The following is a 25,056-nucleotide window of genomic DNA, read 5'->3' as shown; positions in this document are numbered from 1 at the left end:
TTACCTCGGCAAAGCCCTCATCATCCGGGGCGAGGCTACAGTAACCAGCCACCGGCAAGACCCCCAGGCGGTGGGGCCGGCCTGTCGGCCAAGAGGCCGGCAGCCGGCGGGACCCACCAGTCGGCGGGCCCCAGCGGCCGGCGGAGAAGCCGGCGGATACAGACACTGACGGCCTGGACCCGCATCTGGCCGGATTACCATTGTACCCCTGGGGGTAGGCCTATATAAACCCCCCAGGGCACCCATGCAAAGGGTTGATCTCTTAGAGTTTTAGACACCACATAGAGAGAAGAGGAGAGCTAGCCTTGCCCTTCTTCTTCCTCTAGCCGAACAGCTCAAGGAGCCACTTGTAGCCACTTGTGTTATCTAGTGATCATGCGGGGACCCCGCAGAGCAGGACTAGGGGTATTATCTCCACAGAGAGCCCCGAACCTGGGTAAGATTCGCCAACGTGCATGTCTTCGCCTTATCCCGTTTCCAGGCACCGACGATGTCTTACTGGCTCCCACAATGATAAGCCACCCGTTGGCATATGTCGCACCTACCACCCAACATTTGGCGCCCACCGTGGGGTCAGGTGCACCATCGTCCGGAGACCTGTTCTGGACGGGAACCCATTTCCTTCCCAGCGAGCGTAGCCAGCCCGGCACGCCCGATGGCGCTTGCCCCGACGCGCTGCAAGGCGTCGACGACGCCTGCGCGGCGAGCTGCCTCGCCGATCTTCTTGGCGAGGCTCGCATCTCCGATGAGCCTGCGTCCGACGCGGGCACAGACTGCCCTGAGAGCCGCCTCGTCAGCCTCCTCGATCAGCTTCACGTCTCCAGCAAGCCTGCTGTGGATTTGGAGTCGGTCGACTCCACCGACCCGATGCTTGTCGACTCCGACACGGCATCGCTTGACGCCTTCCCCACCAACGTGGTGATCATCAACGACCGTTTTCCTCGAGCCGACAGTGGCGGCAGGACTGTCACTAAGGTGCTGGTCATCAGCCATGGCGCCGCCTCAGGAGAGAATGCCCACGACGCCCTACAAGCGGCGCTACATGACCTGTTCGCCCCCATCCCGACCGACGCCGACTCCGAGACACTGGAGGCACGCCGCCTCGCCCTCATCGTGGAGGGCCAGACGATAGCATCCATGAGATGCCTCACTGAGGCTCACCAGCACGAAGTCGACCGCGCCGCCTTTGGCACGCCGCCTCCTGGCGGGCCGAGCCGAGCCGGCATCGTCAAGAAGCGCGGCGCGGCCATCGCCAGCATGCTGGGAGCAGACCGCCCAGTCTACGCCATGCCACTCGAGAACCTGCGTGCCGCTCAGGCGGCCGTAGACGAGCTGAACGGGCTGGGGCCGACGAGCTCCCCTACATGACTAGACGCATCCAGCAGCTGATCGACGCGGCCGCAGAGCAGCATGAAGCCGGCGCCCGCGCTGAAAGTCCTCCCCCACGCCGAGAGCACGGCGCGACATCCCGGACGCCGACTGCAAGCGGCGCCCGCGCGAGAAAAGACAAGGAGCCGGCTGCTAGCCGCAGTCGGACTCGGATCACCATCGAGCGTGACGCAGAAGGCCGCCCCCGAGCTGTGGAACGACGAGGCAATCCGCCTCCTCCCCCGCCTCGTGGGGAGAGATATCCCACCCCGCCGCCTGTTATGCATCCGACTCTCGGCGACCGACTAGGCCACCGCGAAGGAGTCGGCGAGAATGACGCCCGCCACCGGATCGACCGCCTAGCGCGATCCCTGGCGCTAGAAGAAGATGATGATGTCGGCCCGCCTTGCTTTCGCCCCCGCATCCACGACGAGCCCTTCCCCAAATGGTTCTCACTCCCAAGAGACACGCCAAAATACGACGGCTCCGTGAAGCTAGAAGACTGGTTGATCGATTACTCCACCGCAGTCAGCATAGCAAACGGCAACAGGCGTGTTGCCGTGAAGTACGTCCCGCTCATGCTTCAAGGCACGGCACGCACCTGGTTGAATAGCCTCAAGCCCTACAGCGTCAACAACTGGCTAGACTTCACGAAAGTCTTCATCCGCAATTTCACCAGCACATACAAGCGGCCTCCCAAGCCCCGCCAGCTTTCCTTGTGCGTCCAAGGGCCCAGCGAATCAACTCGCGACTACCTCACGCGTTGGGCCGAGCTCCGCAACTCCTGCGAAGGGGTGCACGAGGTTCAAGCCATAGAGCACTTCACCGCCGGGTGCCGAGAGGGCACCCTCCTCAAGCACCGGCTCCTCTGCGACGAGCCGACTACCCTCGACGAGCTGCTGATCATAGCAGACAAGTACGCCACGGCCGACTCTTCAATGAAGACTGAGCTTCGAGTGGATGCCTCTGGAAAGGTGCTCGCTCCGGCTCCCAAGACGCCGGTCGGTGACTCCAATCGACGCCCGTACCCGAACGACAACAAGCGCAAGGCCCCTATGCCGCCTTCCACCAGTCGGCAAGTAGCCACAGTCGAAGACGAACAACCTGAAGGGCGGCCCATGCCCAAGAAGCAGAAGGGCGACATGCCGGCTTGGGAGCCAACTTTCTCCTACGAGCAAACCCTTGATGCCCCCTGCAAGTTCCACAGTGGCGCGAAGCCGTCCAAGCACACGACTCGGAAGTGTCATTGGCTCACACGAATCTCCAAAGGCGAAGGGCTGGTGCCGCCTCCACCTGCTGGCCAGCCACCTCCAGCCCCTCAGCAGTCGGCTGCTTGACCAGCAGTCAGAGCCATTCAAGACGAGTTCCCGGACGAGCATGCCGCCTACGTTGTCTTTACAAGCCAAACTGAAGACAGACGCAGTCGGCGCCGACAACAGCAAGAAGTCAACGCGGTCGCCTCTAACAACCCAGAGTTTATGCATTGGTCTGAGAAGCCTATCAGCTGGAGCCGGGCCGATCACCTAGAGGTGATGCCGTCTCCCGGCTCATATGCATTGGTGTTGGATGCCACCCTCGCGACAGAAAGGCAAGCTGCCCATTTCTCCCGAGTACTGATTGACGGTGGGAGCAGCATCAACATACTGTACCGTGACACCATGGAGAAGCTGAACATCAAGACGAAGCAACTCATGCCAAGCCGGACTGTGTTCCATGGCATCGTACCCGGCCTGTCCTGCTCACCAATCGGCAAGATCAAGATAGATGTTCTCTTCGGAGACAAGGATCACTTCCGCCGAGAAGCAGTCTGGTTTGAAGTGGTGGATCTAGAGAGCCCTTACCACGCGTTGCTTGGCCGACCTGCCCTGGCCAAGTTCATGGCTGTGCCCCACTACGCCTACCTCAAGATGAAGATGCCTAGTTCCAAGGGGATCATCACCATAGCCGGAGACTACAAGAAATCCTCTGAGTGTGCTGCAGCCAGCAGCCGGCTGGCCGAGTCCCTCGTGATTGCCGAAGAAAAAAGATGCTGGACCGAGTCGTGGCCATGGCCGGCAAGCAGCCGGCCCTGTCCCCTGACCCCAAGGAATATGATGCTCAAGGCTCCTTCCAGCCGGCCAAGGAAACAAAGAAGATACCTCTGGACCCAGAGAACCCAGAGAGGTTTGCCGTCATTGGAGCAAACCTGGACAGCAAATAGGAAGGCGAGCTCGTCGATTTCCTCCGTGAGAATCGGGACATCTTTGCATGGTCCCCAAAGGACATGCCGGGTGTTCCGAAGGATTTCGCCGAGCACAAGCTACACGTCCGAGCAGACGCAAAACCAGTCAAACAACCTCTCCGCCGACTGTCGGAGGAAAAGAGAAGGATTGTAGGAGAAGAGATAGCCCGGCTTCTGGCAGCCGGCTTCATTATGGAGGTGTTTTTTCCAGAATGGCTTGCCAACCCGGTCCTTGTATTGAAGAAAAATAATAAATGTCGCATGTGTATAGATTATACCAGCCTCAACAAAGCCTGCCCCAAAGATCCATTTGCCTTACCTCGAATCGATCAAGTGATAGACTCCACAGCCGGATGCGAGCTGTTGAGTTTCTTGGATGCTTACTCAGGCTACCATCAGATCAAGTTGGATCGAGCCGACCGCCTGAAGACCGCCTTCATCACACCATTCGGAGCTTTCTGCTACCTGACTATGACATTCGGCTTGAGAAATGCCGGTGCCACTTTTCAGCGTTGCATGCAGAAATGCCTCCTCAAGCAACTCGGCAGAAATGCCCACGTCTATGTAGACGATATTGTGGTGAAGACGGAGAAGCGCGGCACCCTGCTGGAAGACCTTAGAGAAATATTCGACAACTTGCACCGGTTTCAGATCAAGCTCAACCCTGAGAAATGCGTGTTCGGAGTATCAGCCGGCCAGCTTCTAGGCTTCTTAGTCTCCGAACGCGGCATTGAGTGCAACCCAGTGAAGATCAAGGCCATAGAGAGAATGGAGATTCCTACCAAGCTGCGAGACGTCCAAAAGTTTACCGGGTGCCTAGCCTCCCTGAACCGCTTCATCAGCCGGCTAGGAGAGAAGGCTCTCCCCCTGTACCGACTCATGAAAAAGTCCACCCACTTCGAGTGGAACGACCAAGCAGACCAAGCTTTTCACGAGTTGAAGAAGATGCTGACCACGCCACCTGTCTTGGCGGCGCCAACTGAGAAAGAGCCCATGCTCCTTTACATTGCCGCGACTAGCCGAGTGGTCAGCACAGTTATTGTGGTCCAACGCCCAGAAGAAGGCCGGGCTCAGTTAGTCCAGAGGCCGGTGTATTATTTGAGCGAAGTACTGTCCACCTCGAAGCAAAACTACCCGCACTACCAGAAGATGTGCTATGGAGTATACTTCGCCGCCAAGAAGCTGAAGCCCTACTTTCAAGAGCACCCCATCACGGTCGTATGTACTGCCCCGCTTGCCGAGATCATAGGCAGCTGGGATGCATTCGACCGGGTGGCAAGTGGGCCATTGCGCTGGCTCCTTACACGATCTTCTACCAGCCTCGCACCGCCATCAAGTCCCAAGCATTGGCCGACTTCCTTGTCGACTGGGCCGAGACCCAGTACCTACCGCCGGCTCCCGACTCCACTCATTGGCGGATGCACTTCGATGGATCCAAGATGCGCACCGGCTTGGGAGCCGGCATCGTCCTCACCTCTCCCAAGGGCGACAAACTCAGATACGCATTGCAAATTCATTTTGCCGCCTCCAACAACGTGGCCGAGTTTGAGGCGCTCATACATGGGCTCCGGCTAGCCAAAGAGCTCGGCATCCGCCGGATCGTGTGCTATGGGGACACGGATTTGGTAGTCCAACAATCATCTGGCGACTGGGACGCCAAGGACGCAAACATGGCGAGCTACCGATTCCTCGTTCAGCAAATCAGCGGATACTTTGAAGTATGCGAGTTCCTCCACATGCCACGGGCCGACAACGAGCAGGCAGATGCCCTGGCACGAATCGGTTCCACCCGACAAGCTATCCCAACCGGCGTCTCTCTCCAACGCCTCCTCAAACCGTCTGTCAAGCCGTCTCCAGAATCAGACTCCATCTTCGTACCGCCTAACCCTGATGCAGTCGGATCCGACTTGGGGAACCCAGCAGGCGGCTCGGGGACTTCGACAGGCGGCTCGGGGACTGCCGTAGTCGCACCCGGCTCGGGGACTTCAGAACCCGGCCCGGGGACTGCAGCAGTAGGCCCGGGGACTGCAACGACACAACAGGCGGTGGCCGACTCCAACACTTCACCACCCAACCCACCCACCCTGGTCGCAGTAGCCGTATTGGCAATAGAAGAAGTCACAGCTCCATCATGGGACCAACCCATCCGCAACTTCCTGGTAAACAGAGAGCTGCCGACTGACGAGATATCGGCAAGATAAGTTCAACGCCGAGCCGGAGCATACACAATAGTAAACAGAGAACTCCTTAGGCGCAGCGTCACTGGAGTCTTCCAGCGCTGGGTCGAGCCAGAGAAGGGCATAGCAATCCTCAAGGACATCCACCAAGGCGAATGCGGCCACCACGCGGCCTCAAGATCACTTGTCGCCAAAGCTTTCCGCCATGGGTTCTTCTGGCCGACTGCTTTGGAAGACGCCAAGGAATTAGTCAAATACTGCAAAGGGTGCCAAGTCTTCAGCTCCAAGCAACACCTGCCGGCTTCTGCACTCAAGACCATCCCGCTCACCTAGCCCTTTGCCGTCTGGGGACTGGACATGGTGGGCCCATTCAAGACGGCGCGCGGCGGCATGACACATTTGCCTGCCGCCATGGACAAATTCACCAACTGGATTGAAGCGAAGCCAATCAAGAAGTTGAACGGGTCGACTGCCATGACATTCATCACAGATATCACCACCCGGTATGGCGTACCACACAACATCATCACCGACAATGGCATGAATTTTGCCAAAGGAGCACTGGCATGTTTCTGTGCGACACAGAGCATCCGACTGGACTTAGCGTCCGTAGCCCACCCGCAGTCAAACGGCCAAGTCGAGCGAGCAAACGGCCTCATCCTCTCCGGCATCAAGCCCCGACTGGTCGTACCACTGGAGCGTTCGGCCGGCTGCTGGCTCGACGAGCTGCCGGCCGTCCTCTGGAGTCTGCGTAGTACCCCGAACAAGTCAACCGGCTTCACCCCTTTCTTCCTTGTATATGGTGCCGAGGCTGTCATCCCAACTGACATTGAGTTCGACTCACCTGGGGTCACCATGTACATGGAGGCGGAGGCCAAGGAAGCGCGAGAAGACGGCGTTGACCTGCTGGAAGAGGGCCGGCTGTTAGCACTCAGCCGGTCCGCCATCTACCAGCAGGGTTTGCGCCGTTATCACAACCGAAAGGTCAGGCCAACATCCTTCCAAGAAGGCGATCTTGTGCTCCGGCTGATCCAGCGAACAACCGGCCAACACAAGCTCTCGGCCCCTTGGGAAGGCCCCTTCGTCATCAGGAAGGCCCTAGGCAACGACTCCTACTACCTGATCGACGCACAGAAGCCGAAGGAACGCAAGAGAGATGATTCCGGCAAGGAGTCGGAACGACCATGGAACGCCAATCTCCTCCAAAGATTTTACAGCTAAATGCAGTATGTACCACGCTACCTTTTGTATTAAGTACAAGACAATGGGCCCCCGAGGAGCACTCGGGGACTACCCTCTTTTATCTACGTATGATGAGTGTCATACCTATGAATGTATTACTACATTTGTTTTCCTATCCGGCACCGGGTTCGATCAGTCGGCCCGGGGACTTGCCGCCTTGAGTTATAATAAAGTTCTACCTGCAGTCAGACAAGTAGTGTGCCGGCACCCAAGCCCTCTCTTGTTGAAAGTCGCAGCTCGAAGAATCGACTGTCCGACTGGCAAGAGTCAAAGGCAGGAAAGGATGCCCACACGAAAAACGGCTAAGGACTAACGAACTTATATAACACAAGCCGGCCTCCCACCCCGCCAACCGGCTGTCAGAACAGCCGGCTGGCCGGCTTCCGATTCACCTTGCTACAATCTAAGAAAGCTAGAGTACTTGCCCTCCCAAACGGCCAAGCCCTTCCCCAGCCACAGACTACAGAGCAGCTGTCCGTCTGGGAAGGCGGCGACCAAGGGAGGGTGGTAAAGGAAACAACCAAAAGGATGAAAAGCAAATACAATCGGAAGCCAAGCACATGCATGATTATATTTACACAAAAGGCCTTCGAAAGGCTGGCGTTCAACATAGTTTGAATACACCCCCAGTGGGCGGAACTGCGCAAACCTAACAAATATTGTTCAAAGAGTAATAAACAGGAAAGCAAAGGTGGCGGATCAGGCCAAAGGTGCAACAGGCGAGCCAGGAAGGTTAGTGGAGACGGCAGTGCTGGCTGGAGGAGTGGCCGGCTGGCGAGTCTCGGCTTGATCATCACCGGCTGCAGGCGGCGCGCTCGCACGTGCCTCGTTGCTGGATCAAGCTGAGGCTGGCCGGTTGCTCCACCGTCTGGCATGACGTCTTCACCATCCTCTCCCTCCTCCTCTTCGCCCTCGTCACTGGAGTCGATCTCCTCCGTCGAGTCTTCACCATCCGCTGGGTTCAGCCCAAACCACTCCTCCGGCTGAGCAACGCCGTCATCGTTCACCTTAGGGGCAAGGGCACTAGTGTTGGTGTAGTCGGTGATCGCCGAGGCGCGCTGGATGATAGCCGGCCGCACCGCCTCCAGCTCCTCGTTGGCCTCCTGCCGCCAAGTGGTCCGTTGGGCCAAATCTAGCCCAGGATACCAAGCTCGGACGAACTCCAGCGCCCGCCTGGCGCCTGACCGAGCTACAGAAGCCTTCTAGGCCTCGAAGCGGCCAACCGCTACCTCCAGCCAGTCGGCAGTCCGACTAGGGGTATGGGGAACCACCTCGCCAGGCCAGAGGGCGGCCAGCACTTGCGCCCCAACGCGCTGAAGATGGCGGAGCATGTGGTGAGCCGGCTAGAGCCGGGCTCGGATCACCAGAAGCTGCTCCTCAAACGACCGGCGAGCATCCGGCACGATCTCAGCCCCAGCCTGCCTTTGCGCGTCGCGGCGGGCCTCGATGACTTGGTTGGCGGCAACAGAGTAACCAGGGAAGTACTCTATGCAAGTAAAAAAACAACAACACAAAGTCAGAAAATGGACCAAATGGCAGGCGGCAAGCAAAGGGACGAAGAAGAAGGTGGCCTATCGTCAACCAAATCTTCGATCTGGCCATAGCCGTCGCTCAGCGCTTGCCTTATGGCTCTCCTCCTGGTCGGCCAGCTTCTTGACCAAGCGGTCACGCTCCCGAGCCAAGGCGTTGCACTCGGCTTCCTTGGCGCGAAGGGCGGTCTGGGCCCCACCCAACTGCTCCCTCAGGTCGGCATTGGCCTCTGTAGATATGGCAAAGAAGAAAAAAGCAATAAGAAAGAAGTCGCCAGGAAAGATCCGGCCCGACTGCTCAGCAGTCGGCACGAATCTCGGGGACTACACCCAGTGGGTGCGCTGACGCGCCCCCACGTGAGATAAAAGATGAAGCACTTACTCCGGCTCTCAGTCAGATCAGTGGTCTTCTGGTTCAGCTCCCGGACCTGGGAGTTGAAGGTAGCCGCGCGGAGGTTGTGATAGTCCTGCAAATAGGACAGAGGAGCGGATAAGAAAAAGATAGCAATCAAAGTCTACTAAGAAGTCCGAAGCCGCCTGCTCAGCAGCCGACTCGGAACTCGGGGACTACACCCAGTGGGTGCGCTGACGCGCCCCCACGAAAGAAATCAAGAAGAAGAAACAAAAAAGCGGGAAGACTCACCTGAATGGCCGTCCGCGTCGCGAGGAACTCTTGAGTACACTGATCTAGCACGGTGGCTTGGGATTGAAGCCGGTTCCGGACTTCTTGTGCCGCCACGTTCAGCACGGCCGTCCCACCACTCGGCATCCACCCCAGCGAGCTGGCGCTGGCCGTCTCCAGATCCTGGGCCGACGAGCTAGAGCCCGCGGCCTTCTGCGGGTCCGGCGCCGAAGTCGCCTTCCCTGCGAGCTGGTGCGATGGCGACCAGACCACAAGGTCTGCCCTTGCAGCCGGCTCGCCTCCAGCCGGTTGCACGGGCGGCGCGCTAGGCCAGCTGCCTTGGTCCGCCCCAGTCGGCGATGGTGGTGCCGCCTCCCTCTCCTGGACGACGACGTCGCCCTCCTCCCTCTCCCCCACTAGCTGGTCGCCACCGGCTTCCTCCGGCGGGGGCACCGGGATCTCGGGCGCCACAGCGCGAAGGGGGACGACAAGCTGCGGATGCCGGTTACGCAGGGCCTCCGCCGCCCTCTCTGCGGCTGCAGCCTCCGCCTGAGCCTTGGCCGCTGCGTCGGCTTGTGCCTCCGCCGACCTCTCCGTCGTCTCCTGCGCCGCCGTGGCAGCGGCCGCCCTCAGCTCCTCCGCCTCCCGCTCCTTCCGCGCCTCCCGCGCATTCCGCTTTGTCGCCGCTTGAAGCTCGACACGGGGGTCCACGCGGCGGGCGCTTCCGGATCCTCCCGCCGCTCCAACCACGGAGGCGGCAGCGGTCCGCTCAAGAGAAAGCGGAGCCCTCTTTTTTTTAAGTCAAGACAAGGACTCAGAAGAATATCAACAAAAAAGAAGAAGGAATACGTGAGAGAATTGACACTTACGCCGAAACCATTTGTGGCTGCTTCACCACCTTGCGGAAGCGGGCAGCCTTCACGGCCGCCTCGTCCCGCTTGGTCGCCGCCGCCGCGCTCTTGGGCTTCTTCGGCCGACTGCCGAATAGGCTCGGCACGGCCCGGCACTTCTGCGCGCCGCCTCGGACAGCCGGCGCAGCAGATGAACCCAAGCCATGATGATCGGACGCCGGCTGGCAGCGCGGGACGACCTCCGCCTCGTCATCATCCGGCCAGTCGTCGAAGCTGGCTCCAAGCCCGGAGCCGCCTGCCTCGCCGCCTCCCCCCATGATGTCGTCATCCAGAGCGGCCGCCCCCAAGTCGGGCTCATCCAAGTCGTGCGTCGTCCGGTCGGGGAGATATTGTCGCTCCACCCCCGCTGCCCCGGCTGCCGGTCGAAGGAGGGGGTTCTATCAAGACAAACCGACTGGTCAGAGTCGGCCAAGAGAAACTTGGTGACAAAAGTAAAGAAGAGAAAAAAAGAAAGCTTACCATAGGCAGGGGATTGGCACGGGAGTACGGCTCCTTGCCGAACTGCCACTCGTCGGTGAGCTTGCAGTTCGCAAGGTAGTTCACCATGTGAGCTACCTCTGCATGAGGCATCTCCTTCGTACACAGCCGTCTCGGATCGAGTTGGCCGCTCATTTGACAAATCATATGAGGGCGGCCTTGGAGCGGGAGCACCCGGTGCGCCACGAAGGCGGCCAGCAGGTCAGGCCCGGTCAGGCCCTCCGACTGGACCAATACCCGAAGTCGCGCGATGGCGGCGGCTCCAGCAGGCGACAGTGTTCTAGCCCGATAGGACCATTGGGGCCGCCTCCCTGCCGGCGGGCCGGCTAGATAAGCCGGCAAGTTGATGAAATCGCCTTGCGGAGCGACGTTCTTCACATAGAAGTAGGATTGCTTCCAGAGCTTCACCGACTGGATCAACGTGATGGGAGGAAAAGGGTTGTCGGCTACTGGCCTCCACATCGCGATGAAGGCGCCGCTCTGAGCCGGCACGCCCCTCATGGCGGTACCGAGCTTGGACTGGAAGAATTCCCCCCAGAGGTCGAGGGTGGGAAGGACGCCGAGGAAGCCCTCGCACAAAGTGACGAAGGCAGACAGCAGCACCACCGTGTTTGGAGTGAGGTGGTGCGCCTGGAGCTGGTAGAACTCGAGGAAGGAACGGAAGAAGCCGCTCGCAGGCAGGCCGAGGCCGCGCAGGCAGTGCAAGCGGAAGATTACCCGCTCGCCCTCCTCCGGCGCCGGTGAGATCTCCCTCTCCGGTGCAAGACGGACCCACACATGATCCTTGCCGGGAAACCGCCGCGTCTTGCGGAGGAAGTCGATGTGGTCCTCGTGGACGTTGGAGCCTTCCTAGTCTCCTCCGCACGACATGAGGGCAAGAAGCCGATGAAAAAGGTGCGGCGACGGCGAAAGCACGGCCCCGCGGCGGCGAAGCTGCGGGGTAGTGCGATGACTGGAGGGACGGCGCGGCAGCGAGGGGCTACAGCGATGGAGAGGAAGAAGAAGAAGATGGCGGAGCGAGGGCGAGCGTGCGAGCGTTTACCGCTCCTCCTCCTCCCCCTATTTATGGCCTCGTGCGGTGAAGCCGAGGAGGCGAGGAGTAGGGGGGCGTGGGATTAACTGTGCCCACTCCCCCACGTCCCGCGATTATTGCGCCCTAACAGCGTGCGAAAACTGCTGTTGGGAGGCAAATGGCCCGTTTTGGGCCACAGAAGATCCACACCTAGGCCGAGGCGTGGAAGTGGCGGGCCCCGGCCTGCGGCAGCGTCCCATCGCGTGCGTGGGCTGGCGGGCTCTCCCAGCCGGAGGGCGCCACGTGGCGCGCGGGCGGCAAGCGGCCGGCCCGCAACCTGGCATGCGCGCCAGCTGGTTCCCGCCTTCAGACTTCAAAGCCCCACCAAGACGGCGCACCTGATCAAAGCTGGCTCCTAGCTGCTGGCTCCTCAAGATAGGAAGCTGATTAAGCTTCTCATCCACTTTCAGCCGCGAAGCCCAACCAGCTTCGGGGACTACCGTTGGAGTAAATGACCACGGGTAGCCTAACCGACTCCCTCTGATTCTTCAAAAATTATCGGGCCGATCGAGCCTTCAAGCACCCAAAGCACAGGGCGCCTTCCCCTGGCCGGCTATCTCACAGGCCGACTACTGGAAGGCGGCCCGGCCCTAAAACCCTCCCAAAGAAAGCCACAAGAAGGCCGACTCCAAGAAGCCGGCCACAAGAAGACCGACTCCACGATGCCAGCCACAAGAGGACCGGCTCCCGGCAAGCGGCCAAGATTGCACCCTCAAGGACTGCACCCACATAACGGTGACGAGACGGGGCATGGCTACAGTAAAGCCTGCCACCCCCGAATCCCGGAGCACGCGTGGCCACAGTGCGCCGTACGGGTCGACCATCCCCCGTCTGGCGCGGCACTGTTGCCATGTTGACCATGACGCCACCCACGACAGGCTATCAGAACGGTCCGCGGGTGGCGGGCCCCTTCAGCCAGAGAGACGCTTGAAGGCGGCCAAGCCCCCCCAGTCGGCCTGGGGTGTAGCCGGCTCCCAATAAGCCGGCTACCTCACTCCCTCGAAGAATGTGCATCATGAAGGAGACAAGACGAGGTAAGGCTACAGTGAGAGCCCGCCAGACGGCGGCACTGTAGCCATGCTTACCTCGGCAAAGCCCTCGTCATCCGGGGCGAGGCTACAGTAACCAGCCGCCGGCAAGACCCCCAGGCGGTGGGGCCGGCCTGTCGGCCAAGAGGCCGGCAGCCGGCGGGACCCACCAGTCGGCGGGCCCCAGCGGCCGGCGGAGAAGCCAGCGGATACAGACACTGACGGCCTAGACCCGCATCCGGCCGGATTACCATTGTACCCCTTGGGGGTAGGCCTATATAAACCCCCCAAGGCACCCATGCAAAGGGTTGATCTCTTAGAGTTTTAGACACCACATAGAGAGAAGAGGAGAGCTAGCCTTGCCCTTCTTCTTCCTCTAGACGAACAGCTCAAGGAGCCACTTGTAGCCACTTGTGTTGATCTAGTGATCATGCGGAGACCCCGCAGAGCAGGACTATTATCTCCACGGAGAGCCCCGAACCTGGGTAAGATTTGCCGGCGTGCATGTCTTTGCCTTATCCTGTTTCCAGGCACCGGCGATGTCTTACTGGCTCCCACAATGATAAGCCACCCGTTGGCATATGTCGCACCTACCACCTGACACCCGCCGCCTCCAAGGAGGAACGACGACCACCGCCAAGACGATGGGGCTGGGGGCTTCCAAGAGCCTCGTGCCATTGCCTGCATCTTGGGTGGTGCTCAGGCTCCCGCCTCTCATTGCATCTTCAAGTAGTTCGCTCGTGAGGTGAACGCGGCCCTCCCCAAGATTGAGGCGTCGCATCCCCTCAGGTGGTTCAAGTAAGCCATCACCTTCGACTATATACATCAGCTCAAGTGCTCGGCTGTCGCCGACACGCTCCCAATGCTCTACTCACCAACCATCAGCAACATCCTCGTCACCAAGACTCTCATCGACGGAGGCGCGAGGCTCAACATCCTCTCCGTCGAGGTGTTTGACACGCTCCAGGTGCAATATGACAAGCTTCTCCCCACCAAGCCTTTCTCAGGGGTGACTGATGGCTCCACCGTCCCCATAGGACAAATTCGTCTCCCTGTCACCTTTAGCAAGCGCGACAACTACCATACCGAGCTCATCGACTTCAACGTCGCCCACATTCACCTCCCATACAATGCCATCCTCGGGTATCCGGCCCTGACCAAGTTCATGGCAGCAACTCACCACGGCTACAATGTCCTCAAGATGCCGGGAAGTGGCGGCATCATCACAGTCGCGTGCGACAAGAAAGATGCGGTGTGCTCCCTCGAGCGCACTTAACAGGCCGCAGCGGTCGAGAACTCTGATGGTGAGGGTGCCACCCTGCCTCTTGAGGCCACCCCCAAGAAGAAGCAGCTCCTTTCCAACGGACGTCAGGGGGCTGGGGCACCCAGTGATCGTGCCTCAGCCCCCGCGCCCACTGCTGGTGCACCTTTCCCTCTCGCATAGGAAGGCGCGCCCGACACTCCTCTCTGGACGGGCTAGGGGTCTCTCGTCAGGAGGGCCTCTGACTTGACCACCATCATGGGGGAGGCGTTCGAACGCCATGTGGAGGCATGCTTTGACGCGCGCTTCCATGAGCAAGGCGCGAGGCGCCAGGTGCTCAGGAGTTCATCACCAAGGCGATCGAGGAGCTTCAGGGGGCGCGAGCCATGCGTGGCGAGCATCGCCACGCATCATCCAGTGCAGCTGCCGCCCCTGACATGGGTAGCGAGCTGCGCATCTGCGTCAACATCCCAGGTCTCAACAGGGCTGCTTCTCAGGAGCTCTTCTGGCCATCCCACGTTGGCCGGGGTATGGGCCACCCGCACAGCTACGTCCGCATGCCGTTCGGCCTACCAGACGCGGCTGCCTTGCACCAGCGCTACATGCGGGGCGTCCTGGCAGCTCACGAGGCCAGGCGCCAGGCGATCCTGACAGAGGAGGTGCGGGAACCTCGCGAGGCCCCCGGACCTCTGGAGTCTTATGGGACTCAGGAGCGGGCTGGCCCGTGAGGAGTGACCTCTGCAGCACGCATCTACAACTACTCCAACACTTCTACAACGACGGTGCCAGGTGACTTTTTGATTTGTTCATTTGAGGGCGCCCCTCGGGCTACATTATCCTCAAGCAGTAGGGCCCGCCCCTGCAGCCTGTATTGTTTTGCGCATGTATCAGAACTGGCTTCGCCTCTTATGAATTTCTTAAGATATTGCAACATGCATGTCCGATGCTTCGTCGCCATGAATGTTGTGCGCCCTCACGAGCCTGCCCGCGACTTCCTCATGATTAAGGACTGGCATAGCGTCTGCGCTCGGGTCCGTCCCTGCAGCGTCGCCAAACCCAAGTGGCTTGCTCTATCTCGCGGGCCAGCTCCCGTGCACGTCACCTCCCGTGGCCCTTGGTGCCTTGTTCTCGCATGAGCTAATCTCGTGTGGATAAGTCAGGGCACGCGACCCGGTACCTCGCTGCCGTGGGAGCCATGTGCCGGTTGTCTTTCTTTAGGATTATTGCATGAGAAGACTGGGCACAGTGTCTGTGCTTGGGTCCGTCCCTGCAGCATCGAAAAACCCAACGGCTAAGCTCTGTCTAGCGGGCCGGCCCCATTCACGTCACCTCCTGGGGTCATTGGTGTTTGGCCTTCTCATGCAATGTCCTTCGGAAATTCACTCGACGCAGGCCAACTCACACACCTCGCAGGTTTCTTACAAGCGCCCCACGCTGAAAATTCAGGCGCAACCCGCCTTGAGGTAGGGCCTCGTGAGTCCCGCGCTGGCTCACGAGTGCCCATATACACCTCCTCCAGTCGTGCCGTGCTAGCCATGTGTACGGACGGGCTTTACACACCCCGGAGTCTCCCCCCGAGGGAACTGCCACCCACGCACTAGTGGAAGCCCCATGCTCCGCAATGACGGATGACACGGCCGAGGAGCAGCTATGCCCACGCAAGAGTGGAAGCACCATGCTTCGCACTGGTGAATAAACAACTGAGGGCATCCTAGTAGATGCAATAACCTCAGGAGGGCCTTTGGGCTTGCTATCTGGTCCACGGGAGCGTCTCGCGAGGGGGGCTGGGCACGGGGGCTGCGCCCAAGCCACGCCTGGCGCACGCCACCTCACCAGGTCTCTCACACATGGTTTTCTCATGACCCTCCGAGGCAAAAGCTGGTGAGGAAAGGTATGGGGGACTCCGGATAAACTCATACGCTGCTCACGTTTCCTTCATGAGGGTTGTTCATACGTCAAGGGGGACCCCTGAGCATCGCGACTCAGGGGCCTCACTGGCCACGTAGCCCCTCACCCCTTGGCCTCGTCCTGGTGATCCAGACGCCCCAATGGTGGCTGAGGTATGCGCGGGGCCGGGCCCTGCCGACGTAGAACACTAAGGCAAGCAGAAAGGAAATCAAGCACGGAAAGGAAATCGCGGAGTTCCAGCTAGTTATTACAAAGCATAATGTTCCACAAATTTAAGCAGAAGCTCTCACGCCTCCGCGAGGCATGATGGATGTTGCAGGGTCGAACTAGGAGGAAGCACCATCGTCGCCTTAACTATCGATGTCGCCCGCCTTGGGGAGCCCGTCCACGATAATGCCGCCGCCATCTTCACCGTTGGCTCCGGTCGCCGCAGCTGCAGGGTCGGGGATGCAGAGGAACTTCTCCAGCAGGGCTTCCACCTGCTTCTTCACGGCCTCGGCAGCAGTGTTGCGGGACTCAGGAGCCACTGGTTCGATCAGGATGCTGAGGTCGAGGCTTGGCTCCTGAAGGTGGAGGTGGCCCAAGACACGCGTCGCGGCCGTGGTGAAAAGCGCGCGGCACTCCCCCTCCACCATGGAATCCACTCCGGCGGCGATGTTGTCGGCGCCCTGGGAACAGGGGTACCCAGACTTTCCTGCCTGCGGCCTGCGGCGTGGTTCCATCAACGGCTCGGTACGGCCCAGCTTCAACAGCAATAGCTCAAGACCCTCGCGAGGGGCCAAGCCTCACGAGGCGGACGACACCAAGACCTCCCTGGGGGCGGTCTCACTAGGCTGGCTCCCGAGGAGCAGAGATATCAATGCAAGGGGCACCTCGCGATGTTCACATGACATGAGCCATGACGACCAAGGCCAGACGGGCGCCAGTGGGCGCAGTGTACCTGTTTGCTCTTTGGAGCTAAGGAGGCAAGCACTAGTGCGGGGTCCCGAAGCATCAGGCAAAGGTTTCCATATTGGTGCAACGAGACCAAGACCGCCAGGACGGCAGATGGAGGTCATTGCGGCGCCCACGACGGCGTCACCACCAGAGCCTTTGCAGGCGAAGACTACTTTTGTCAGGATAGCTTGTACTAGTTGTCCCCCTTCAAACTTGGCCGTTGTGGGATCCCTTCCCGCCTAACATTTGGGAAGAGGACCAAGGCCACTATAAATAGGACCTAGCCACCACCATAGCAAGGGACGAATCATTCATATCATCCTCACACTCACCAACTCATTGATCCCAAGAACACCTCACCTCCTGAGGTTGTTCCACCACTGTACTAGTTCATCCTCAGCCCCTCGAGGCAATCCACAACGAAGCTGGACTAGGGTATTACACCGCAAGGTGGCCCGAACCAGGATAAATTTCTGTGTCTCTCATTCTTTGGGTTCGTCGAGCTAGGCTGCGGGGTCGTTGAGCGAGCGAGCTTGGGAGAGAGTGTTCTTCGTGCGCACCCCAAAGTTCTAACCTCTCAAGGGTCTGCGGAACCCGCAATCCGACATTTGGCGCACCAGGTAGGGGTGCGTCGAAGCTTCACCCCCTTGTCCACTCTGCCTCTCCGTCGGCTCCGCTTCTTCATCCACTTCGCCTCTCCGTTCGGCTCTCATGGCGGGCGCCGCCCCTCCGGCTGGATCAACGAGCACGCACGAAGGCACCATGGGCCTTCGGGCCTTCACCCCCGCCTTACGACTGGTGCAATGGCCACACAAGTTCAAGCCGGAGATGCCGCCTCGTTACGATGGCGCGGCAGATCTGGCAACCTTCCTCTTGGTGTACGAGGAGGCCGTTTAGGAAGCCGGAGGCGATGACATGGTCATGGCCAACTGGTTTCCTATGGCCCTCGCCGGTGTACCGCATGCCTGGTTGCTCAGCCTGCCGAGATCCTGTGTGGCCTCCTGGGAAGAGCTGCACGATCTCTTCATCGCGCGCTTCGCAGGACCAGCGCCCCACGTCGTTGCGGCCCTCCTCGGCGGTTCGCAGGTGCCACCCTCGGATTGCCACGTCAAGCAGTTCTTTCGCCAAGTGGGTGCCACCTCTGTGCAACAGGGAACTCCTCTGGTATGGGCGGCGCCCAAGGCCGACCTCACCTTCGACTCGGGGGACCATCCGGCGACCACCGCAGGCTCGGGCGCGCTCCAATGCTCTGCACACCCACCATCTGCAACGTAGCGGTTACCAAGACCCTCATCGACGGTGGGGCTGGCCTCAACGTGCTCTCTGTGGAAGCTTTCGGCTTGCTTCACGTGCCGCACGGCCCGCTCCGTCCCACCAAGCCCTTCTCCGGAGTTGGCAATGGTTCCACCAGCCCCCTAGGATAAATCCGCCTCCCTGTCACCTTCGGCACCCGCGAGAACTACCGCACCGAGCTTATCAACTTCAACATCGCTCGCATCGGCCTCCCGTACAATGTCGTCCTCGGGTACCCAGCCCTGGCCAAATTTATGGCAGAAACTCATCCCGCCTACAACCTCATGAAGATGCCAGGGAGCAGCGCATCCTCACCGTGGCTGGAGACACCAAAGAGGCCCTGAGGGCCCTGAAGCTCGCCTTCAGGGACGCGGCAACAGCGCACCCCATAGGCGAAGCAGCACCTGGGACCCAGGGGGTTGCGCTGGCGAAGAAGAAGCAATTGTTCTCTCATGATCGGGCCAAGACGAAGCAGGTGCCGGCCGACGAGGACGGGGCCTTAGGAGCCACTTTCACCATAGGTGCCGACCTTGCCCCGGACCAAGAAGAGGCATTGGTGAATTTCCTACGTGCGAATAAGGAGGTATTCACTCGGGAGCCCAAGCAGCTGGTTGGGGTCCCGAGGGGGATAATCGAGCATCACCTAAGGGTGTGCCCGAATGTGAGCCCGGTGAAGAAGAAGGCGCGATGACAGTCCACAGAGAAGCAATCCTTCATTATCCAGGAGACCCGCAAGCTACAAGAAGCACGTATCATCCGCGAGGTTCGGTACCCAGAATGGCTGGCGAACCCGGTCGTCGTGCCCAAGAAAGGCGGGAAGGAACGCATGTGCGTTGACTTGACCAACCTCAAGAAGGCCTGCCCTCAAGACCCATTCCCGCTTCCGCGCATTGATCAGATCGTTGACTCCACCGCCGAGTGCAATTTGCTATGTTTCCAAGATGCTTTCTGAAGTTACCACCAGATCAAGATGGTGGTGGAGGACATAGAGAAGACGACTTTCTTAACCCCGTGTGGGGTGTATTGCTACACCTGCATGCCGTTCGGGCTGCGTAATGCTGGGGCGACCTTCCAGCGGCTGATGCACATCGCCCTAGGCCAGCAGCTCGGGAGGAACACTGAGGTCTACGTCGAGGACATTGTGGTGAAATCTTGGGAAGCAAGGACCCTCATCCAGGATCTGGAGGAGACCTTCACTAGCCTGCTCAAGGTGGACCTATGGCTCAACCCGGAGAAATGCGTGTTTGGCGTCCCCTCAGGAAAGTTGCTGGGCTTCCTTGTATCGCACAGAGGAATTGAGGTGAACCCAGAGAAGGTCAAAGCGATAGAGGAGATGATCCCGCCGCAGACTCTCAAGGAAATGCAAAAACTCGTGGGCTGCGTGACCTCGCTGGGGCGTTTCATCTCCAAACTAGGGGAGCGCGCCCTCCCGTTCTTCAAGCTGATGAAGAAGAAGGGCCGGTTCGAGTGGACTTGGCGTTTCAAGACGTCAAGAGATACATAACTAGCCCACCAGTGATGGTGGCGCCGCATCCTCTCGAGCCCCTGGTGCTTTACCTAGCCACCACGCCTCATTCCGCTAGCACGGAGCTGGTGGCCGTACGGGAGGATCGCTAGGCCAAGAGCATGCCACGTGACGCTGCACATTCGGTCGTGATGATGCAGTACCAAGACAGCGCCCTGAAGCCACAGCAGCGCTATCAGATGACCTGGCTCCACAAGACGACGCTCCTGAGGTTGCGGTTGCCCCGACAGGCGACCGAGCTCCTGAGGCCCCCCAGCCTCAGGAAGCGCCCCGGCCTCAGGAGATCTCGGACTCCACCAACACTTCCGCCCTCATTGAACACCCGGTGTACTTCGTTAGCACGGTATTACGAGACGCATGGGCACACTACCACATGCCGTAGAAGCTTCTACTCGCGCTCCTCATGGCCTCGCGCAAGTTGCGCCACTACTTCCAAGGCCACCCCATCAAGGTCGTCTCAGCTTACCCACTGGAGAGGGTACTCCGGAGCCCCAACGCTGCGGGGAGGGTCGCAGAGTGGAACAAGGAGCTGCAGGCATTCCAGCTGGAGTTTAGCACCACCAGAGTCATCAAGGGAGCCGCGCTCGCCGACTTCGTGGCGGATTGGACTGACGCTCCAGGGCCCGAAGTGGGCGAGGACCGGTCTCTCTCGCCAGGAAGCGAAGCACCAGACGGCTGGGTCATGTACTTCGACGACGCCTTCGCGTGCTAGGGCGCGGGGGCTGGAGCCGTGCTCATCTCTCCCACCCAAGACAAGCTCTACTACGCCGTGCAACTCTACTTCCAGCGGGGCGAGAAGGTCTCCAACAACATCGCGGAGTACGAAGGTTTGATCGCCGGCCTCAAGGCTGCGGCGGCCTTGGGAGTGGAGCGCCTCACCATCAAGGGCGACTCTCAGCTCCTCGTCAACTTCTCCAACAAAGTGTACGAGCCAAAGGACGAGCACATGGAGGCATACCTCGCGGAGGCACGCAAAATGGAGAAGCAATTCTTGGGCCTGGAACTGCAGCATGTGCCCTGCGGCACAAACAAGGAAGCCGACGATATCGCCAAGAGGGCGTCCAGGCATCAGCCCTAGGAGCCCGGCGTCTTCAAGGAGCGGCTCTTCAGGCCTTCAGCGGCCCCTCCGGCTGCGGAGCCGGCGCCGCCTCAGGAGGAGCTTCCCCCGCCACCAACCTCAGGAGCCCCCACCCGCGGCCCGACCTCAGGAGCGCGCCTGCTCCTCGCGCTCGAGCCCCAGGAGGGGTGTTGGACCGAAGAATTTAAGGCGTACCTACTACAAGGGACCCTGCCGGAGAAGGAGGAGGACGCGGAGCACGTGGCTCGGCAAGTTACAGCCTACTGCATCCGGGACGGTGAGCTATACCGAAAACGACCGAACGATGTTTCCTTGCGATGCATCTCTAGGGAGCAGGGATGTGAGCTGCTAGCCGACATACATGGAGGGGACTGCGGACATCACTCGTTATCATGCACCTTGGTGGGCAAGGCGTTCCGCAACGGATTCTACTAGCCCACGGCACTCAACAACGCAACCGAGATGGTGAGATCCTGTGAAGCTTGCCAGTTCCATGCCAAGCAAATCCACCAGCCTTCTCAGGGCCTCCAGACCATCCCGCTTTCATGGTCATTCGCGGTCTGGGGGCTGGACATTCTGGGTCCATTCCCTCGAGCGCCTGGGAGCTACCGCTACCTCTACGTCGCCATCGACAAGTTAACCAAGTGGGCGGAGGTGGAAGCCGTCCGCACCATCCCAGCCGGCTCCGCAGTTAAGTTCATCAAGGGCCTCATGAGCTGGTTCAGAGTCCCTAATTGTATCATCACCGACCACGGCTCACAGTTCACTAGGAATCTCTTTAAAACATATTGTGCTAATCTTGGAACGCAGATATGCTACGCCTCAGTGGCGCACCCTAGAAGCAATGACCAAACCGAGCGCGCCAACGCGGAGGTCTTGAGAGGCCTCAAGACGAGAACCTTCAAGAAGAAGCTCGAGGCTTGCGGCAGGGGCTGGCCCGATGAGCTCCAGTCGGTGCTGTGGTCCATCCGCACCACCGCCACCAAGCCAACGGGCGAGACCCCGTTTATATTCGATGTGTATGATTACAGAGTTGATCTACCTCGAGATCATATGTTGTGGTATAAAGCCTAAGGGTATGATGAATAATGTCATAATGATCTAGCATATCCGTATCGACTAGCCCGGCCTCAGCTTATATAATGTTCCAGAGGCCTAGGATAACAAGAGTCCTAGTCGTACGTCGATGGAGAGGAGTCCTTGTCTTGAGCACCAAGTCTTGTGGAATCTTCCTCGTGTATACATCGGCTGTCCGAACTGGCCCATGAGTAAACGGCCATTGGGGTCCTCGGCCCAATCCAACTGATCGGGAGACGACGTGGTGAGTACCCCCTAGTCCAGGACACAGTCAGTTGTCCTCGGCGACGGCTCTTACCCACTGTCGGCGTGTCCCTATCAGCGTGCCTTGCCGTTCTCTCCCACGCACCGCCGGCTAGGGAGGGCCTCCGACCCCTTCTTCCTCACTGCCGTACTGTGGGCAGATCCGGCCTCCCGCCGCCCACCTAGCGACATCTCGGCAACCCTCAGGTATAACTTCCTTCGAAACCAGCCTTGCTCTACTTCCCCAGGTCCTGACGTCGCTGCATTTGTATCTTTTACTATTTCTCAGGCCCCATCTCGTAGATAGGATCGATCGGCTGTTCGAAAGCCACCTAAATTTTTACTATTAAGAGATAAAACTACTTCATGCCCTCGAATCTAGTACTACTTGGTTCAAACAAGGAAGAAAGGGGTGGGGGTGGGGGAAGATTTGTTACCTGAATCTAGGACGTGGTCGAAAGAGGAAATAATGGGGGCGAAAAGTAGCAGAGACTGGCTATCCAACTGGTCTCTTGGTCTAATAGGGAAATAAAGGGAAACGCATTACAAACTCAATATAAACACGATCTATTGGTTGAAAAAGGAAAGAAAGTGGGGACTGGGGGACAAGTCAAGAGTATGTCCAGCACTAGATTTTCTAGCCTCACACAGTATAAGGTGGCTATACCGAACAAAAATGGGACCAACCCAGATATCCTGTTCTGATGTTTGTTGCCCCGAGCCCCTCTTATGAAATGCCACTGGTAAAATGTAGCAGTCGCACTGTTAAAAGTAAGGACACGTTAAACCAATGTTGTTTTCAATGTAATGCCTATAGTAATTTGAATCAATGGCACTGTTTTTCATGTCCTGCTAAATTTCCCGTTAAGATAAGTTGCTTATTTTTGTTAGAAATGCAACTGTCCTGGTCCGCCTACTCTCCCATGCCCAAATACCAACTCTGTAGCAGCTATTAATGTAATGTTGCTGGTAAAATGAAGCAATGGCATCATTAAAGTAATGTCATATTTGACAGTTGCCATAGTTAATCCTAATACCCACACTAATATCTAGCAATGCTGTTGCTTTAGAAATTGCTACTGTCCTTGTAGGATGCCATTCAGATAAGGAACATGCTTCTTTTCATTTGATATGTGTTTCATCACTTGTTAGTCACCCTCCTTTCCACCTTTTTGTGCAAACAGAGATATACATTTCACGCTTGATCTTAGTTGAACTGCACAAATGATATCCAAATTATAGTTGAACATTCCATGAGCATCACAACAAACCTTGATGTTGCTCAATTTTATTGCAACTAATGAAGAATAAGCTGCTAGCTCTTGGGACATTGCTTCATTTTAGGTGAACTGCACAAAAAGGTCCCACGAATTGAATCATCCATGTTGGTGACTGGTGTCATCCCTTCTATGATGGTTGGCGTTGACTGCAGATATGTTCCCATCACGAGGTATGTTCCTTTTTGGTCTGACCGTTTGCCAAAGATCCTGCATGTTAAGTCTGCTCTTGTGCTACTATTTTGGCACAACCATGATAAAGCAGTAATGTTATTATTTTGCACCTTAATCTAGTGGCACTATTAATTTGAGGCAATGGTTTGGCACCGCTAGTACCACTAATTTTTTTATATATATCGAAAGAGGGGGTTTCCTCCGATTTCATTAAAGAAACCCAACCATAGAGAAGCATTATCCGACAACATCTCACTGTAAACGGGCAGTTATGCAACTACTACTAGAACAGACTGAGTACTAGCAGGAGACAAGTTCGCCACATAAGCTAGGTAGGTAGGGGGAGGCAGCACCAGCTCGACCAAGTTTGGATTACAACCCAAATGCTACCACAGAAACATCAGGGGGGAAGATAGGGACTGAAAGAGCCAGCTTCAGCATCCCAGTCTAAGCACCCTCGGCCTCCATCCTTGTGACGCACGGTACACCTCGCTTGCCACCTGCTCGACCCTAGTGCCACTGATAAAATGAAGTAATAATACAGTTAAAATAGAGTGAGTGTCCTCTCTATCATTTCATTTCCAATGTAGATAAAGAAAGTGCTTCTCTTTGTTAGTAAATGTTTCATCAACTAGTCCCATTGTTAATGTTTAAGCGTTTCTGCAAACTGGGGTGCTTAATTTTAGTTGATGTGCACAAAAATAGAGATCGGAATGTCTCAAGGCCCCTCCTTGTACTACCAATGTACACTGATGTTCATCACTGGCAGTAGGTGTATCGGGGAGAATTGGGTCGATTTCCAGTATGAGGCCTACCGTATGAGGCGTCGTAGGGCCCATCTCGCCCTCGCAGCATGGAATACTATGATACTATCGCAATATTTTCTTCTAATTATTAGTGTATGTTTCATCAACTAGTGCCACTATAATGTAATCACGCTTTTTCATTATCTATGCAAACAGGGTTATTCAGTTGCATTTTTGTGGAACTGCACAAATGAACGGATGGAACCGACATATATGCATAGTGCGAGGTGTGCCAAGTAAAAATTACCGACATGAACCATGCTCCATGCACGCATTGGCATCCACCACCACTAGTGGGATGTGTGGCGCTCTCTGTGGACGGATCTTTCTCGGCAGCAAATCCTCTAACCAAATACTAGTAGCTTATATTGGCAGTTTTCTAGGGAGTACTCGTTTCTGAAAGAAGCGCCAATCTATTTTTATTTATTTGTACACAGTGTCACAACTTTGACCCAAATGTCAAGAGCTATTTTAGGGTGATTGGCGTAGTACTCAGAGACTGATTGTAAGCATGATTTTCATTAGCCGTCACACTAATTGTAAGCATGAGCAGATGGAAGATTAGGTTAGTGCGAAGCTTACCTTAAATTGTACCGCAGCCGTTGAAATGAGGCGAGAGTCGAGGGAACCGTGGAGAACGGCGGGGAAGCTATGTCGCGCCATCAGGCCTCCTCTTGCGGTGGGAGAACGAAAACTCCTGTGGCTCCGGCTGGCTCTGCACCCTCACGAACGGCACACCGTACTCGATCGATTCTTTATACTCTGGATGCTCGACCTTCGACCTGTACGCCCACCACCTTCGCCTGACTTTCGCCTCAGGCGAATCTGTCT

This window comes from Triticum aestivum, chromosome 1D (assembly GCF_018294505.1).
Source record: "Triticum aestivum cultivar Chinese Spring chromosome 1D, IWGSC CS RefSeq v2.1, whole genome shotgun sequence".
Lineage (NCBI taxonomy): Eukaryota > Viridiplantae > Streptophyta > Magnoliopsida > Poales > Poaceae > Triticum > Triticum aestivum.
The sequence above is the reverse complement of the archived record's forward strand: the minus strand, read 5'-3'. Positions refer to the sequence as shown.